General features: G+C 35.8%; 1 protein-coding gene across 1 annotated transcript in view; it reads right to left on the bottom strand.

The window, feature by feature from the left end:
- The window catches only part of LOC133847615 (uncharacterized), a 151,415-nt gene that overhangs the window by 89,293 nt on the left and 45,004 nt on the right, over positions 1-17,118 (bottom strand). The window contains exon 3 of the mRNA XM_062282776.1: positions 12,835-12,887. The gene's annotated coding sequence lies outside the window, so the exon portion shown is untranslated. The remainder of the gene's footprint in view (positions 1-12,834; positions 12,888-17,118) is intronic.

The following is a 17,118-nucleotide window of genomic DNA, read 5'->3' on the forward strand; positions in this document are numbered from 1 at the left end:
AAAAAACAGTTGTATAAAAGTTGCTTCACGTTAAAAATAACAAATGAAATGCTGGAATAACAAGTGCGTGATGCGGATGGAGAAGAAAAAACACAAAAAGCGCATTACAAGTGAACGAAAATATATTGCTGGTCATATAAAGAGGCGTTACAATAACAAACATGTGGAATATACAAATAATATTCTGCATCTCATCCCAGTTTTTTTTTGCCGTTTGTTGTTCTTCTTGTTGTTGTTGTTGGAGTTGCAAAAACTCCAACAAAATGGTCAAACAAGGAAAATTCTGCTCAATTATAAAAGGGAATGTGGGCTGCACATGAAATGAGAATATCAAGAAAGGGTCAACAAAAAAAAAATCAAATTAAATTAAAATGTAACAAAATTTTAGCAACGCATTTGCTTTCCTTTAAAAAGTAAACCATTTTGTGCATAGTTTAGTGAGTCCATGATATATAAAATTTTGTGACCAACACTAAAAATGGTAAAATAAAATCCTCCATATAACGTTGCACGACTTTTAGTTATCCTTTTCATTTCAAGCTAAACTGAAACTGATTTTTGGCATTAATATTTGAAATTTTTTGCAAACTCTTAACGATGGTCTTATTTTATTTTTGTGTTGGGCGCAAAATGAATTTACATTTCGTATTTTGGACAGCATTTAAGGGAATTGAACAACATGCTTTGGCAAGTGAGTAATTACTATAGAAAGCGATGTGGAGAGGAGTCGGGGGAAGGGATGAGTTGAAAAACATAGCAAGCATAAGCCATAAAATGTTGTCGTGCTCAATACCCAATTTCGTATTATATAAAAACTTTACAGCATTCTTTACCAACTATAAAATGGTGACCCAGAAAAATTGGCATTTATTTGTTGTTGTTGTTGTTGGTTTTTTTTTCGTTCGTTTCGTTTTGCGTAGCACAAAATGTCACAGTCAATAAAAAGGGCAACTTATCGTTTTAGGGTTATCCGTTATCAGTTATTAAATTTAATAACTTAAGTCCATGCATGAGCTGCCGAGTCGCGAGGAGTTGGAATTGCAGGGAGGGAGAGAGAGAGAGAGAGAAAGAGAGTGAGAATTGGAGATGCCTCGCAATGTGGCACGAGATGGCCAACACGTTTTTACCCTTTTGGGTATAGAGTGTAAAAAGAACGTTTCGAAAATTGCATGCCTCGAAACATTTTTGTGTACTTGCTACATACATAGCTGTTGTCATTTGCCCCAAACACACATACACAGATGCAAAGGGAAAGGGAAAGGGAAAGGGAAAGGGAAAGGGAAAGGGAGTGGAGGAGAAGAGTGGCAGAGAGTGAAGAGTCGAGGATAACTGTATACAGTTGTAGCCATCGCATTTTGCATTCCTAGCAGGCAAATGAACTCACTTGAATAATCGTCTCTTTGGGAGTTATCTCGCACTTTAAATACGTTGGCGAATTTTAATGAAAACGTCCTTTCAGCGCCAGATAAATTATTCAAAAGTTTGTGCCACTGCCACAGCCACAGCTCTGGTTGCCTTTTGTTGTTGTTGTTGTTGTTGTTGTTTTCGCTGCTTCTTGTTACCTGCAAGTTGTTGTTGTTGCTGTTGTCGCAGCATTTTCCGTTTTATTTGTTGTTGGCTATTCTTATTTTGCACCTTTTGCGTTGAAAGTTCGTTGGTCGCCCCAGCACAGGAGCTCAAGAGCCGTCAACATCGTCCTGCCTCTCCGTCTTCGCCTCCGCCTCCGTCTTCATCTTCGTTCCTCTCCTCTTTCTCGTTCTCGTTGTTACTCACTATTGTTACTGGCAACACTTCCATTGCAGCTTTGAAGTGATGCCGTTGCTGTTGCTGTTGTTGTTTATCCCGCTTGCTCAGTTCGCTGGCAGTTTCGAGTGGCTGTTGCCAGGCAAAGCTGAGATCCTCTGCATTTTGTTTTGTCAGGGTAAACGTAACAATTTCAAGTATTCTAGCGCTGCAATACTAGAGTTGATGAGATTTCCAACAGCGACAGCAAATCAAATGAAAAACTAGGTTTCAGTAGGCGAGCTTCTTTCACAGCAGCAACAGCAGCAGCAACAGCCCTTACAATTAATCTCAATTAGCTGAGCTCAGCCTTTAGTAAAGGGGCTTTAATGACGCAACTAGCTGAGACAGTTACCACATCATTTATTTCATGAATATCGTAGGCTGATTGAAGTTCAAATTAGAGCTTTCAGTACTACTAAACACAGATTATTTGGATTAATTTCTTCGGATGTGTTTAATTTATGTCAATCTTAAACTATTGAAGACAACTTAAAGCTTCAGTCGGGTCTTAGTTGCTTTCGTTGACAAACTGGTATATTTTGTACTCTATGGTATATTTTAATCGTAATAGCAAATTCAAATACCAAATATAGAGTATAGCAACAAGCTGAGACTTGGGATGTATTCAATTTATGTCAATTTTAAGCTTAAGGCTTCATTTGTTGCTGCAGTCGGGTCTTAGTTGCTTTCGATGAAAAACTCGTATATTTTGAACGTAATTGTATATTAATATACCAAATACAGTCTTCGGCGCGTGTCAGAATTGCTCACTATTTGAATTAGTGACATACTTTGAACGTAATATTATATTAATATATAAAATAGCCTTTGACGCATTTTAGTATTTTAGCAGTATTTAAATTTAGTATATTATTAAATAATAATTTCACACTGTTTTATTTTAATTAAAAATAGGGGATAGATAGGGTATCAGATACTCGACTGTAGCTTTCTGAATTGTCTACTTTATTCTGCTGTCTTCAAGCTTCATTGAAAAAGGTGCCTTCAATGCTTTAACCATTTGAAATTTGAAGTATTCACAAGCATATTCCTTAATATGGTTCACAGTTGTTAACAGAATGTTCGGTCTTGGTTTTACACACAATTTATAACTTAAGTTGGAACCTTAACTAGCTAAACTATTTGTATTCATCAGCTGGCTTACCCAGCTGGCTTTACTCTGCTGGGATTTTGGCCCATGCTGTTGAAAGCATTCTCATGCCATTAGGCACTCCATTAAACGTACGCTGCTGCTCCAAAGTGCTTCTCCAAATGTGGCCTTAAAGCCACAACTTTGCATCGTTTCGGCAACGGCATTTAACACTTTGCCAACAGCTTTATTTTTTTGCACTCCACTTTTAAAACATTTCCAAATTTGAATCTATAAATTTTAAATTACTTGCATGTGGTAAAAATCTTTGCAGTGCTGAGTAAAAACCGCAATGGCATTTTCGTTTTGTCACCAAACCTCAACTCAACTGAACTGACCTGACCACTGTCTGACCATCATCCATGCCCTCCATCCTCTATTCACACTAGTCCACTAGTCCTCCCCTCCCAACACACACTTCCCACACTCAACCTGTCTGCTATTAGCTCTGCTGTTGCTATTAGTGTGTGCTTGTCTGTCCGTGTATGCTCTCGCTTTTCTCTCGCATTTTCACACTCCATTTTATGTGTGGCACTTGAAAACGGAACTTGGTTTTTATGTACGTACACACGACGATATTTTAACCTAACTTTCAAGGAGACATTACAATTATTCTGTAAAGCTTTCTAGTGCCAAAAAGGGGTTAACCATTTAAAATAATCTAAAAAAACAATGGTAAAAACGCTGAAGAGCTTCAAGCTGTTGACACTACTACACAAAAAAAGAAATACAGGTAAAAAAGTTACAGTCCTAATTGTGAGATACCCGCTACCTATTTTCTATAAGAGCAAAATGCCTAATTTGTCTTAAATGTATAAAATAAATATACTTAAAAAATACTGAAATTAAGTTTATATTTGGTATATCTATATGCGTTAAGTACTGAAAAATACTGATATGAAGTCAACATTTGGTATATCGATGTGAGGTATTATTTGCAAAAAATTCCAAAATAATATACTGAAATAGTATATTTTTCACAAACTATACCAAATTATTATACTGAAATAAAGTCAATGCAATTTGCACCAAAATGCGATATTCTTCTTAAATAAACCAAGACATATACTGAAAAAATACTGAAATTGAGTCTATATTTGGTATATTGAACAAAAATACACCAGAGAGTATTTAATATACCACAGATGGATATAACTATATCGCCTTGGGGCTAGCCGGTAGAATCATAAACAAAATAGAAAATAATCATAAATAAATTTAAATTTAAACGATTCAACAATCATTTGCGAAGAGTTTATATTGAGCTATGTTAAATCTAATCTCTAATTGCTTGCAACACTCACGAACATGGTTCAAGGCATTGCTTTGTGTTTGGTTTATTTATATGAATTATGAGAACTTTTCTGTACTTGCAGTAGTAGTAGTACTTGAATTGAGAATGCGATTGCAGAAAGTATAAAATATAAATGTATCCAGTCACTGGCTGACGAAGTAAGTGACGGGCAATTGACAGCTGAGGCGTGGCCAAAGTAGCCATGGGGAAATTATGGGCCAATCGATACTATAGCAGCATTAAGGAAAAGCGCACAAGATGAAGGCTCAGAGGTGGTTGAGTGGCAAAAGTAACAACGGAAAGGCAGCAGAAAGTAGCTGGAAAAACTATCAGAAAATATTGTAACGAGGAGCAGCGAGACGCACACACACACACACACACACACATATTCACATTTCGAGGCTGACAAATTGGCAGGCGGGTATATTTTTTGATTAAGCATTCCCCAGACACGAATTAAATCAATAACTTTCGGAATAGCGACAGCCCAAGGCAAATACTAAGCGGCAAAAATACGAATCGACGAATCGAGCGTTCGGTTTCGGTTTCGGTTTGGCAGATTGCCCGCTGGCAAACAAATTGAATTCAAAACTTTTGGGCATCAACAAAGCCGACAGCGTTAGTGCCACAATAAAAAAGAAAACAAAAAAGCCCTCGCCATATCTATGCATGTATGTACATACATATATGTGGAGAAAAGGTTAGACAGAGTTTCGTGTGATGGGCGTAGCTGCGTATCAATAAACGTAATGAAACGTAATTTGAATGCCACTCAAGAGTGGCCAGCAGCAGCACTTGCTGTGGCAAGTTCAGGTGCACGGTGCGATTGGCTGCTTGCCACTAGTCCAATTTAACCAACCCCAGTCCATTTGGTCAACTGGGACGAACAGCAGCAGCAGCATCAGCAGCAGCGGCAGCAAATCGTGTGCAAATTGAGCTGCCTGGGATAAAATTAACTGCTTGACCGCATACCGGAGCCAGAGAGTGCCTCCAGTCGATTTATAGCCCGGATAATGCAGGCGACTTACGCGTGCTCAAATTATGCAGCGACTGCATTAAAAAATACAACAAAAATACGTACTAAGAAGAAGAAGAACACACAAAATAAACGCTGAATCGAGCGGGCAGACAGCTGAGCACAAAGGCATTAAATGTCGAACAGATGGCACCAATTTGTAGCCGAAAATGTAGCCAGACACACGCCCATGCCAAGGTTCTGAAGGCAATCGAAATGAGTATCCATAAAGAACAAATGAATGCGAGAAGGTTAAGCAGTTGCATAAGAAAGAGGGAGAGAGAGAGAGACACAGAGGGAGCAGGCGAGAAAAGGAAAGAGTAAGTAATGCGAGTTGAGGTAAACATCGGTGTTTACTGCCCATGAATACTATAAGTGAATTGCTTAAACTTCTTTCCAGAGCAGCAGAGCTGCTTTGCTAATGAATACTGTGAATACGATACGAAAGAGTAAAAATATAATTACATAAAATCAATACTATTATTTAATTATTAAATGTGTTTTAGAAGTTCTTTCCACAATGAGAAACGTGGTCAGAACAACTTTTACCTTCAAGATAATTGGAAATCTTTTTTTTTCGGGACTATTGAAAGTGAAATGCTTTAATGTTTTTTTTTTTTAATCAGCGCTGCTCTTTGAGAACAGATACTGCGATGATTAATTTATGCAACAATATTTTCTAACATTTCTAATTATTATTTGTGTTAAAGTTCATTCTAAAGTTAGGATACGAATAATTTGAAACATCTTTTGGAAGCCCTGCAAGTGGAATGCTTCACTATGAGAATATAAAAATTATAACAGAAAAGCAAGTATATCTGTATATTTTACTATTTAGTACATTTGAGTATTTTTTTTCAGTATTTAATTTTTGTATATTTTAAGAGTAATACCGAGTTTTTATTAAACAGTTTTAATTAAAATATGTAATGCCATTTAGTATATATGATTTCGGTATATTTTATTTTAAGACTAATACTGTTTTTTTTGTTTTTATTGAAAATACTTAGGTTGCGTTATTTAATATATTTGAATATTTTTGTGGTATATTTTATGATGAATATCGCACTGTTTTTCTTTTATTGAAAAAACGTTCAATTCGTAGTTGTTATTTTTATATATTTATTAGCTATATTTGTTAAGTTATTTTAAGCAGAAAAAGAAACATTGTCAGCACAATACTTTATCTTCTTATACAACGGATTTGCTCTTTATGTTGTTAATAAATACTATCAGCACAAGAAATGTGTTAAGACTTAATGTAAGCACAATAAAAGAATATCCACATCATAGTTGAAAGTTATTCAAGCGAAACAGCTGCTTTATTTGGCCCTAATTAAAAGAAGATTAACGCATGCATCCACAATGCGTATACTCGATATTTATGGCAATTGAAAGACAAAATGAAAGTCGCCCCATTAACACTTACTATTTCACTTACACGCTGAAGTGAATGTGACTACGATGACTCCGTATTCGCTTTCGCATTCGTATTCGTATTCGTTGTCTTGCATAAGTAGCTTCATCAATCAGACCAATGAGTAGTTGTTCAACGCACTCGCAGGCTGCTGCTGCTGCCACAAAGAACATACATGAAATGGGAATTAAGTGTTATAAGAAAATATCGAGCTACGGCCGGAGAGAAACTTCAAGGCATCGTCAGCGTCAGCGTCAGACATGGACATGGACATGGCTATGGACAAGGACATGGACATGTTTCTAGACCCAAAGCGACCTGAGTACGGCCATGTAATGTAATGTAATGCGCGTGCTGCCAGCAAAAATAACACGCAAAAAAAAAAAAAATAGAAGAAGGAAGGAAAAATATGAAGCATCAGCTTGGATAGCACACAGTGCACATTTGGGGCGGGGATCATCTCAAAAGGATGGCCAAAAATGAAGACGGCGAGCGGGAGAAATGGAAGCGAGGAAGCGAAGTACTTGAACGTTGGCAACAAAAGCCAAAAGTGGCGAACGCGCGCTCTTGGCTAAGTGAGAAAAAACATTTGTGCAGACAGAGTGCGAAGAGAAGAGGCGAATGTGTGCCTATCGATGGGGTCAAAGTTTGGCGAGGTCAGTGAGTCAGTGAGTGAATGAGTGCGCATAGAGTGAGTAAGTGAGTGTATGAGTGTATGCGTGTGTGTGTGTGCTCAACACGTTCAATATTTTATGGTGTCGCTTACAGGCATTGAACGGCGCAAAACAGACAGGGCACAAGGAAACTTACGATGCGAAAAGGGCTCAAACGCAAGCATGGCTAAGAGGGCCAACAACCGACAACCGACAGCCGACAGGGGACAGAGGACAGAGGACAGACCAAAAGCCGGACTTGGGGCCGGCGGGTCAACAACTGAAAAGCTGGCATGTTGAGGCCAAATTCGTGCGGCCGCTCAAATAACGCAGCTCTTGAAATTAATACGAAAAAAAAACAGAAAAAATAAAAGGCCGGGCAACAAAGTGCAGTCTCTAGAAATTGCTCTGAATTCGACTGCAGATCCAAGTCAGAGAGAGAGAGAGAGAGAGAGAGAGAGAGGAAGTTCTTCGGCCACATCCATCGATGGGTCCTTGATTGCTGCGGCAAGTGAGACGCAGGTGCTGGAGGTGGAAAAGAGGCTGCTGGTCAATTGAAACGGTTCAAAGAACGCTTTACCCTTGCCACACACACACACACACACCCGCACACACACACACCACGAATATCATTTGGCCGATTCTCTTTCTTTCCGTCATTCTCGCTCTTTCATATCTTTTCTTTTTTCTCCCCTCTTTTTATTGACGCGGCCATATAAATTTTACTCTGGCAAATGGTTTTTATTGGCAACACAGCGCAGCGCAGAGCAAAGTTGAGTACAGTCCACAGACACCACAGGCCTCAAAACCTGTGTGTGTGTACGTGTGTGTGTGTGTGTGTGTGTGTGTGTGTGTGTGTGTGTGTGTGTGTGTGTGTGTGTGTGTGTGTGTGTGTGGTGCCCCCCTTTATCCCGCAGGCTGAAGCTCGTTGCCGAAGTTCAATTGCTGCCAATTGCTGCCCAACCGCCGAACCGAGCCGGGCTCAAAAAGGTTAAATTTGGAAAATTGGTACGTGATTGGATTCAAAGCGCAAAATAAGTGCGTCAGTTGGTTCGAGTTCGAGTTTGAGTTCGTTCGCCCATTTCACTTATGAAATGAAAGCACGAAAAAAAAACACAACATTATACTTGTATAACAAAAAATGAAAATAACGAGCAAGAAGGGAATCTTGTCAAAATCGTTGGCTTTATACTCGAAAAGTCAAAGTGATTTTGTTAAGGCTCTAGATATTAGGAAATAATGTAGGAAAGTTCGTAAATATTATATAGAATAATTTAACCTTAAACATATTTTTATTAATATTAATAATTTCTGAAGCTTGTTCTAAAGTTAATGCGAAAGGCAGCTGAATTAATTAAATTTCATTTAATGCCTAACCTTTCCTGCGATCAATGTTTTAAATCTTGGAATAAATCCCAGCTACACACATAACAATCACAATTGAGAAAAGGTGGAAGGGTTGAGAGAGGGAGAGGCAGAGGGAGAGGGGAAAGCGTAGTGAGAGAATTGTAGCAAAGTATTCTTTTTTTTTGGCACACCAGTCGCTCGATTTGTAATAAGAAATGTGTTTTTTATTTTGTGGTTTGAAAAATTAGAACTTTTGCCAACAGCAAACAGCAAAACGATGGCGGCGTCTACAAATAGTACATGGCAAGGGCCCAACAGTCACCCAACACACACAGACACACACACATGGACACATATACATGTATGTACATGAATGGTTATGTTTGTGCTTGGGCCAGCATAGTTTGTGGTTGATGGCCTGCCCATAAAATGGCCATTTGTTTTCCTTTTTTGTGATGCCAAAGTTGAATTACACACAGAGAGGGAGAGAGAGAGAGAGGACAGAGATAAAGGAGGGCGTGCACAATGGGAGGATGGGGTTGGAGGGGTGATAAAGTAAAGCCAAAGTCAGCTAATAACTGGGCATTGGTCTTTGGCAATGGCTGTGACAGCGGCATGTTGTCAACATGTTTGCCAATCAACGGAAGATGAAGGCGCTCTGCCCTCTGCTCTCTGCTTGTCAACGTTACGTATGTGCAATATGTCAACATACCACAGAAATAAGTATGGTATATAGCTGAATTGATAAGTGCAAATGCAAAATTTAATCCAACATATGATTTGATTTGTGCTTTTACGAGCCCATCAAGTATACGAATACTGTATTTTCTTGAGCACACCAAACACAGCTGCTACCGTTAGTACAATATTTCAATGCTTTGGTTGAATGTTTGGTATGTTTGGTATTGAATGATATATTGAATGATATACTATACTTTAAATGTAGTAGTGTATCAATATACCAAAAATGCATTTGGGTGCATTTCAGTATTTTTTCTGAAAATCTGGAATATTTGTACGCTATGGTATATGTATTTTGAATGTGTGAATACATCAGTATATCAAGTATACATTTGGATGTATTTCATTATTTTTTCGGTACATCGGATAATACAACATGCACAAAGAAAGTATGGTATATAAATTGGGATATATTTCAGTATTTTTCTGAAAATGCAGTATATTTTATACAATGTGGTATATTTTGAATGTAGTAATATATTAATATATTGACTGTATGTTTAGGTGAATCTTAGTATTTTTCAGTATATTTATTTGGTATATTTATGCGATAATGCCGCACAGATTTACGATTATTCAAATAAAGTAGTAAGCAAACTTGACAGTCACTTAAGCAATGTCTTTGCACACAAAGCGAGAGGCCACAACATAACATTCGCTCGTGAATATTTAATTTTCCGATGTATTTAATTCAGCCATCAGTCTGTTTTGTTAATGCTGAATATAATGGAAATGCGATAAGACCAAAATCTAATGATAATCCATTAACAATTAAGAGTCGATTACAATTGCTTTCGGCGCTTTTGTCAAAATTCTGTTGCTTTTAATTAAAAAGTCATCGGAATATATTTGATGTCATTATTGAGTAAGCGTTTAACATACATACATATTTATATGTGCATCAACATATTTGTCATAAATTGAACGTATTATTTTTGTATATGTCCACCGGCATGCGTGAATTTACCAATTTTCCTGTTTGCTAGTATTATACTCTCCACAAAGGACAATGATATTGTTTGCTAAAACTTTCAAAAATGTGTTGACCAAAATGATTTAATCAAAATGCATATTGAAATTCATTTTTGTTATTTATTCAATTACCCAATTTTGTTTTTTGCACTTAGTTTGATTATTGGTTTTCGGTTTAATTAATATTCAAAACACACAAAAAAGTGTGAAGAATAATTTCGAAATAAAGCAAAATTCAAATTCAACACGATTAACTAATAAAAAAAACATAGGGCATCTGCTTGTCATTAACTCTTTGTGACGTTAATGTTATATTCCTATATAGTATTTTTTCTTGTTGTCGATGTCATAATTAATTGACGTTTATTCTACAGCCTCGATAGTGCCACGATTTATGAATTATGGTTGCCATTTAAAATGTGGCAACAAATTTAATTTTTTGCATATATTTTTTATTCACTCTTTTTTTTTTTCTTGCCCTTATTACGTTTTTATAATAATATAATATAATTGACCCTAATTAGATGAATAAATTAATTGATGGCGTGCAAATTGTGGATTATATGTATAATAAAAAATGTATTAAATAACATAACATAATCGAAAAACATTTAGCGTCTATGCATATTTTAGAATTCAATTAGATGTGGTAATGATTTAATTAGATTTAGAATTGGATTGGCAGATTGCTCGCAAATTCAAAATAATTCAATTTTCGTAAGCAAATCAGTTTAATTTCATTTTTACCTTCACTACATCAAATCTATATCATACTTGTATTTAAGTTTGTTCTACAAATTATTAATGCAAATATTTTGATGTCGTAGAGCTGAATGTAATTTGAGTTAATGGACGTTTGGCTTGTGGTATTCCCAAAAAAAGTTTGATGCATATTGTAATGGGATTTTGGATTATGAATTGACAGCTAGGATATAGGAAGAGAAGAGCGAGCGAAATAAATTTGCTTGAAGTGGGTCTTCATTCAAAGTGCAGCGAGGCGTTTCAATAAAATATCATTAAATCAGGGCAACAACAAAGAGAGAAAAAAATCAGCTCACAAATGCATTTCATTTCAAAATCATGACCTGGCTACCAGTTGTAACTGTTAACCAGTAACAGCAGGAGCAGCAGCAGCAGCGACAACTACAACAAGTTGCTTGGCATTCAGAGTATTACAAATTACAAGTTGTGCTGTCTGTATGTTGGGAGAATCGCAGCTCTTCGGTGCAGCACAGCACAGCACAGCACAAAAAGCAGCCAGCAGAACTTTTGACGAGCGCCAAAGAGGAGGGCATAAAAATCAGTCAGGGCTGCAGCAGCGGTGCTGCAGGGGTGCAAAGTGGTTGGTGTTGTGGGGCCAACAATTGCAATCTGTGGCGTTTCAACAACGCTTAATGTTGCCTACAACCGCAATGTCAGCCATTTATCATTCAGTCGAGCCAAAACGACGAGATGAGGCTGAGTCAGAGGCTGAGGCAGCGAGCACTCACGAACTGACGGAGTGGCTCACTGACTGACTGACTGACGGACAGACTGACTTGCAGACTGACAGCACAACCCACTAAAACAGGGAATCGCGGCACAATAAAGATGCTGCCTCTGCCTCTGTTCCCGTCTTCGTCGCTTTCGCTGCCTGACAGTGCAAAATCAAAATTGCCCTTATGAACTGGCTGTATAGTAAAAAAAAGTAAATACGATTAGCCGTGATCTATGAGCTAGGCATAGGAAGATGAAATTGAAACAGATTCTTATGCTATATATTTTTATAGTCGCTACTTTTAGGTTAGAAGGTCATTAAACATTTGGGCCTACAGGAAATGTATGGCCGAGTCCTAATTGTTTGGGTTGAAAATCTGGTACTATATTTATATATAAAATACAGCCTTCAGAATATTTTAGTATTTTATCTTACATATACACCAAATGTTACAATAACATGTAAAATATAATATTTTAGTTGTTTAGTATATAATTTAGGTATATATTGAAAATGTGCGGTATTATTATATAAATATACCAAATGATTATACCGACAATATACTAAATTATATTATTTATTGTAAATGAGTAGCAGGTATCTCTCAGTCGAGCACGCTTATCCATACACTAAATTTAGCCTTTGGCATAATTTATCTTAAATATATACCAAATACAAGGATATACTAAACATAGCATTCGATATATTTTGGTATATTATTGGTATATTAATTTGGTATATTTTAAGATTGTGTAGTTTGTTTATTCTCATTCAAAATACGAAAATATATCGACTGCTATTTTTGGTATATTTTAAGAATGTGAGTCATTTATAATATACTAAAATACGGCATTTATTTGAAATCAGTAACGGGTGACTCACAGTCGTCACTATATTTCTTACGTGTTATTGTTTTTTTTTTATTGCATTTATAAATTGCATACTTGTAAAATTGTATTTTTAGCCGAGTGGCATTCACTTACCTAAAGCGAGAATACAATTTGTACGCTGCCTTCACGATGATCTACTCGAGTGTCTGCAATGAGAGAGAGAGAGAGAAGAGGGAAAGGAGAGCGTTGCAATTAGATTGACGTTAAGAATTGTGTGGCGCATGAAAATAAATTTCACATTAAATGTCTGGCTTATTGAGATTGCACAATTTTTCGATGAATTGTGAATTGTGTGGGTAAAGCGAAAAGCGTATTAACTTTAAGTGATGCCATTGATTCGCTTAGCAATGCAATCGCAAATGAAATGCGCGCTTGTTGCATTTAAATAATGCTCATTAATGTTTAAACAAAAATGCAATATCAACGATGCGACTGTCAAATAGCAAACAGCTTTTGTGGTCATTTAATTTGCTTTAAGCCACCAACCAACCAGCATTGAGTATTGTCTCTGTTTGAATCTGTGTATGTGTGTGTGTGTGTAGAAATGTAATTGAGTGCACATACATGTGTGTATGTGTGTGTGTGCAGCATGCAATTTACTGATTAATTTAAGCGCTCTAGTAATGCATAAATTAATGTTTAATAGCAGTTGCGGGCTGCCAACTCGTCTGCCGGCAGCATCCAGCACTCGACAATTCCGACAATGGCCTGCCATGCAGACAGACAGAGAGGGTGATAGAGAGAGAGGAGAGAGAGGGAGTCAAGCGGCCTCCTGTATAATGAATGTGGCACACACACACATGCATACATACGCAAGTAATCAGGCATAAAGCGTCTCACACTTAGTTAGACGATCGTATCAATATGTCTGTGTGGATTTGAAATTATTCGATGTGTTTCAGCTGCTAAAATACAAATACACACACACACATACTTCTGCTATCTCTGATTGTGATTGCGGTTGAGTCTGCGTATGTGTGTGTGTGTGTGTGTGCGATTCTCTTTCTCTGCATTTGACTATGCGTTGGCCCTAATGCAGGCTCTGCTTTGCCATTGGCTGCTAAATCACTTAGGTGGAAGCTGACTCTGTGACTGCATTTGTCAGCTGTTGTTTCTGTTATTGCTGTTATTGTTGGCTAATTTGCTGCCAATGCAATTGCTTTGTTTTATTTACGAGTCTTCTCTCTATACCCTCTCTCTTCCTCTCTCTCTCTTCCTCGCATATCTCGTATTACAAATGTTTGCCCATTGTTTTGTCGCCAGTGTCTCAGTTACTACTTCCTATACAATTGCTTTATGAATAACATAACACACACACACACACACACACACACACATACACAGACAAACTGACATAGATGACATGTGCTAATTGTGTTGGAATTGTATATAGATTGATGCCCTTTGGTAACGCTAGTTAGTTTTGCCTTCATTATACCAAATTTTGCAAATTGCCAGACCGACATTTAAATTAGTTTCGCTATCAAAAAGCGCATAATAATAATGAAAATTTCCTATTAAGATTACATCTAATAAATTGTATCATAATAAGATTCTCACAGAGTCAACATAATTGTTGTTATATGAAAAATTTAAGAAGAATCAGTTGAAAATATAAAATAAATATGTGATTCCTAATTAATTTATTTTTATTTGTTGCTTCATATAATAGTTTCGCTTTCAAAAAGCTCCAAATTACGCAAATTTTATATTAAAATTACATCGAATGTGATAAAAGTAGCTTCAATTTAACATTTTCAAAGATTACAACTTCTGTTAAATATTCATCAGTTAAGACATATTTTCATTCATTAATAAAGAGTGACTTTTAAATTACTTTGGCTATCAATAATGACTTGTGACTTGACATTGACAACTATTATTAGTTTCGCTATACAAATTTATGCACAACTAATTGAATATGAGTTATGTACATATTCATATATACATATAGTAAGTTTTTGTTAACTTACTTAAAACATATTTTGCAGATGTAATTTCTTATTTTTTTTTTGTCGCTTGCTTATAAATTTCTAAAAATAATTTCTCTATACAGCGAACATAATAATGATGCAGATTTGATATATGAATTTCAACTAATTTAATATAAGCTGTGTCATATAAAAATTATTGTTAGAAGGCATTAATGAAGCCGTATTTTTCTGTAGAAAATTTACAATCAAATCTGATCTATTTCAGTCTACGTTTTTTTTGGTGTTTTTGTCGCTTGTCCATAAATTGATAAACTGACTTATAAACAGGTTTGAAGCTGTGCGTCTTAGATTATTTTTAGCTTCTATTTGAGGAAGAATCTCAGTCGTTAGTCAAAGTTCAAAGCATGAAAAGCCTGTCACGCATGGCAAAAATGGTGAAAGCCGAAAAGGGAAATTTGCCCTTTAGCCAAATTACATTGAATATTGTCAAGTGTTCAATTTCAAACGCGTGTTGCCATGCCAATTTCAAATTAAAATCAAATTTGTGGTATGAAAATATTTTTATGTCGGTTCTGCGGTTTTCCACTTGCGGGCGAGTGAAAGAGACGGCACAGAGAGAATGATAGAGAGACTGAGAGCGACAAATATTTTCACTAACTAACTGAAACAGTAGCTGCAACATCGATGCTGCTGCCTTTTGCCTTTCGGGCTAAAAACAATGCCAAAAAAAAAGAATTGTCAATTAAATCTAATAAAATGTCATTGAAATTGGAAATGCAATTGCAATTGTTGCTGCTTTAATTGTAGTATTGTATTCGATGTTTTTCCTTTTTTTTTTTTTTTGTGTATTTGTCTTTTGTCGCTTTTATTTGCTGTTTGTGCATTATTTGTGATTGGTTTTTGGTGTCGGGTTTCGGGTTGTGGGTTATGGGTTATGGTCAGTTTCAGCTCTCAATGGGGCGGCGGCAGTTAATGCCACTTAATTAATAACAACACTTTGGCTCTTTTATTTGTCTGCCACTTTTCATTTATACTATAATGATATCATTTTTGAGGACATTTCTCTATCATTTGAACTCTTGTTGTTGCAATTTTATTTGCTTTTTTACGGTTTTTTATATTTTTTTGTTTGTGGGGTGTAATTGTAATTTATTTGTTGGCACTTAAGGTCTTAAGTGGCAAAATAAATAAATAAGTAGCACCAACCAATTGTGTGTGTGTGTCGCTGTCATTCTCAATGCGTGTGTGTGTGTGTGTGTGTTGTGCAGACATATAATGAACATTAACGGGCCACAAAAGAGCTTAGTGCAAAGCATTTAAAAATGTTGCCTACTTTTCTCTTTCAATATATATACTACTAAATCCTATGAGCCTATTATACCCAGTTCTCAAATGGCTATTTGAAAAGTCTGCTTGACTATATCTTTAAAGGGAATAAAAAAGAATTCATTGATTCTATTTATTTACAGTTGACTAACAATTTAAATTAGGGACCATTTTTTGTGGCATTTTTATTATTAAATATAAGTTAGGCTTTCATTATTTTTTGAAATTAAATTAAATTTTTTAAATTAATTTGTGTTAAATAGATGATTGAAGTTTGAATTAAAAAAAAAACTAAATATATATACAAAAATTTTTATTTTATTAAATAATTATTATTCATTGGAAATCTAATTTAAAACAAGTAAGAAAGTTACAGTCGAGTGTGCTCGACTGTGAGATACCCGCTACCCATTTTGAATAAAAGCAAAATATTGCGGTATTTTTTTTAAATATACCAAAAATACTAAAAATATACCAAATGGTATTTTTATTAAACCGATATAGTACCACATTCAAAATATACCATAGGCGGCATAAAACTAAAACCCCTAGTAAGTAGGCAATTTTTATTTGATCGCTACCAAATTTTCAGGAATCACAGTTACTATAAATATTATTGAACATATCAAAACTCAAAGCTCTAGCTCTAAAGTTACGCTTGTTATTCGATTTTTTGAATTTTTTGGAAGTGGGAGTGGCAAAAATTTGAAACAAATTTGATCTGCGTGCAAACATAACAAATGCTGTCGAAAAAAAATTGTAGCTCTATCTCTTATAGTCTCTGAGATCCAGTGTTTCACACGGACAGACGGACAGACGGACATGGCTAGATCGTCTTGGCAATTGATGCTGATCAAGAATATATATACTTTATAAGGTCGGAGATGCCTCCTTCTACCTGTTCCATACATTTCCTGCACAAAGTTATACTTGTAATACCCTTCTACCCTATGGGTAGCGGGTATAAAAAAAAAACAATTTAACCCTAAATTATTACACTAATAATTAATATTTAATATAAATAAAAATATATTTTTTTGAAATAACTAATGTTTATTGTACAATTAAATTAAAAAAATATATAAAGTTTAAATTTTTATAATAAAAGTTAAACGTA

The sequence above is a fragment of the Drosophila sulfurigaster genome, chromosome X, assembly GCF_023558435.1.
Source record: "Drosophila sulfurigaster albostrigata strain 15112-1811.04 chromosome X, ASM2355843v2, whole genome shotgun sequence".
Lineage (NCBI taxonomy): Eukaryota > Metazoa > Arthropoda > Insecta > Diptera > Drosophilidae > Drosophila > Drosophila sulfurigaster.